We start from the raw sequence: 3,610 nt of genomic DNA on the forward strand, positions 1-3,610 counted from the left end.
ATCAATTTTGACTTATATACCTTTAACTGCTTACTAAATAATGCATTTATGGAATTTATTAATAATGATAACAAGATTGTAACCGAGTATTTAATAGCAGAAAGTGCAAAAATATTAAATGATTTGTGAATGCTAAAAGATTTGCTGCGGTCTACTATAGTCCCATAAGGTAGAAATACCGTGTTTTATGCTATTTCTTTCAAATTAAACTCGGTATCCTTTATAAAAACCATTGTTTTCGACATTTATTCATCCTTTATTAATTTTGGTAATCTTATTAGGGAATAAGAGTGCATCTTTAAGTGACATTTTTCCACGGCTAAAGTGGACTATTTGCTTTGGTCACTATTTTGTAATTGCAACCTTTACCTTTGTTAAAGTAAACTTTTGCTACGTTCACGATTTTGTAACTGTACATTTTTCCTTTAGCCAAAGTGGACTTTATATAGTATATTGTCGTATTTTTTTTTGTATTTTTTAGCTGCATTTTCTAAAATATGCAAAAATGTACCAGTTCAAATATACATTACTATAGTTCATTTCACATTTTTTTTTTAAATTTTAAAATGCCATGTGTATTCAGACAGTGACAAAGCGTACTATTTTTGACCAGTTTACCGTTTATTAATTTGTAGCAAGGGTCTGATATGCCTACGATGAACGTTGGACCTGAAGGTCTTCCGTTCAGAAACTAACTGTGGTGTTTGTATGCCCTTGTATGAGTCTCTAGTTGGCTGTCGTTTTGACCATCACCAGGGTTTACAATTGAATTTTTGGGTGCTGTTTTTGTCCCTCTAGTTTTTTGACAGGGTTGTTTTCAACCCTGTTCAGTGTAGCCACAAACTCGACACTCACAACATAAGATGCCTATTAATACTAACAAGTGTCGTCTGCCTCTTTACCACCAAAATATAGTTTGAGAAAGTGCGGACCATAAAAATTGCAAGCTATGTTTCCAATAACCGAGCTAGATTTGACAAAGCAAGAACAAATCATAACACAATAGCTATTTAATTATTGTATAGTACATGAGCGGGATGTTGGAGATTAATGTTATAATATGTTAGGATTTAATACTTTTACAAAGAGAATGATAAAAAACTTGAGCAATGAATGGTGTTTGAATGTTAATTAAGGAAATGCATAAGAAATGTATTTTTTTAAATTCCACGATGGTAGCAGCAGAAAAAAGTTTTATATAGTTTTATGCATTATGCGAAACTGTAACAGTTTGTTGCTTGTTCATGTCTACTTCGGAAGGCAATATTTTGTTTTGAATGAAGACTTTAAACTAAGATCACTTCACGATTTCATCACTATTGTAAATGAAACATAACGCATTATACGATGCTTAAAGATCCCTACCTTCGGTATTTAAGCAGAGTTTGATTGAGAGCTTAGTTTCTGAAATCACTTCGACAAACCTTACACAAAACCGCAGATTGATGTAGCACTGTCAAAACATTTATTTGGAAACAGGTTTGTCGAAGTGTTTGAGGAATCTAACCAAATCAAACTCAGGTAATAAAACGAAGGCGTGGCTCTTTGCGCAGCACAGACCTCCTTTTGTTTCATGTCATCATTCGAAGCCTTCCGCATTTTTGTGACGTAATTTATCACGTGGTATACACACACTGTTGTTTAAAGTTCCAAAGTCTATATTCCTACTCCCAGTAGCTACTTTGATATGCCTATTATGCCAATTTGGATGGTAACCATTGATGGAGCTCATTCAAACCATTATTTTGCCAACAGGTTTGTCAAAGTATTTGAGGAAACTAATCATGTAATCAAACTCCGGTAATAAAACAAAAGCGGTACTTTTTGAGCGGCAACGTCTGCCCTTTGTTTCATAATTGAATTACGTAATTTATCACTTGGTTAACTTACACAGGTTTTAATAACCTTGGTAACATGGACGTTTGGAGAAGGTTATACATTTTATAGTACTTTCGAGAAGGCAATACATTTTATAGTAGCTGACTTTGGAGAAGGCTATATATTTTTATATTAGCTGAATTTGGAGAAGGCTATACATTTGATATTAGTAGCTGAATTTGGAGAAGGCTATACATTTTATTGTAGCTGACTTCGGAGAAGGGTATAAATTTCATTGTCGCTGGTAGAGTTCTTGGATGAATCTTGGTATAGAGGTACGGGACACATGTTTGCAAGAAAATTTGCCCAAAGATATCGTGTTAATTATAGTGTTAACATTATCGTATATTGTATATTGCAATTCCAAAAATAAAAATGTAAGTCTCGTCATCGGAAGTATAGGGCCCAAAAATATGTCAATTGTGGATAGATGGTAGCCCCACATGAATTTGGTATATTTTGAAAGGTTTAATATACATACAAAATTGACAAAAACTAATATAACATATCAATCAAGTATTTTCGGCTTTGAAAGCTTGCACATAAGTCTCTCTCTCTCGCTCCCTCCCTCCTCTCTCTCTCTCTCTCTCTCTCTCTCTCTCTTGTTTTTTGGCAATGTATACCACTTCGTGAAGCATTCACTATTTTCGCATGCATTTCATTTTTTAAGACCTTTTTTTTAACTTATTGTGAAAGTAACTCATTTTAAAGGACCAATGTGACATCTTTAAACCTTTTTAACTTTACAGTGTTTTGTTTGCTAAATGAATCGGAGATATTCCGAGAACTTCTTACAAATTGTTATGTTTTTAGACCTTGAACATTTATCCTTTTACTACAAACATATTTCGTCAATTATTGCTCACAGTTTCTTGGGTAAGTTTATAGGCAATTTCACTTGATACCGTCTCTTTTATTGTTTACTTGTTAAAGACTCTTGTGCCATATAACAGTTTCTTGGTTAAGTTTATAGGCAATTTCACTTGATACCGTCTCTTTTATTGTTTACTTGTTAAAGACTCTTGTGCCATATAACAGTTTCTTGGTTAAGTTTATAGGCAATTTCACTTGACACCGTCTCTTTTATTGTTTACTTGTTAAAGACCCTTGTGCCATTTAACTGTTTCTAGGTTAAGTTTATAAGCAAATGCACTTGTAAATGCTATTTGTGTCCTTTGATTTTTAAAGACCCATGTGCCGTTTATTATGATATTGGTTTAGTTTATAGGCAATGGCACTTGACACTGTCTCTGGTGTGTTGTTTGATTGTTAAAGAGCCTTATACCAAATGTTTATTATTATATTTAATATAACCTAACGACTTCTGTTACCTTATTTATAGCGCTTAATTTGTAATTGATATGTACTTTATTAATTAAGTTTTTAAATGATAGAATTTCATGTGTTTTTTTAATATATCCTCTGTATTCCCTATGTCCCCTGATATTTTTAGTAGTCAAACTGTTGTACAACAAGAATATTAACTCGCAGTCGGGAACGTTTTATGAAAGGGTATTTACCCACTGTCTGGAGAGTTTTTTTGACACGATATTTGCAGCTGTGTTGCAACCATTTACCCGACAGACCTCGCGCCAACTCTCTTGCGGTAGTCGGACGAGTATAGGACGGTATCTGTGAGGATGATTTATTTTAATATAAAGGTAATGTATACCCGTGTGCTGGTGATTAAGCTCATTTCAAGGATACAAAGGTAACATATACATAGTTTACA

The sequence above is a fragment of the Mya arenaria genome, chromosome 14, assembly GCF_026914265.1.
Source record: "Mya arenaria isolate MELC-2E11 chromosome 14, ASM2691426v1".
In the NCBI taxonomy this organism is placed as follows: Eukaryota; Metazoa; Mollusca; class Bivalvia; order Myida; family Myidae; genus Mya; species Mya arenaria.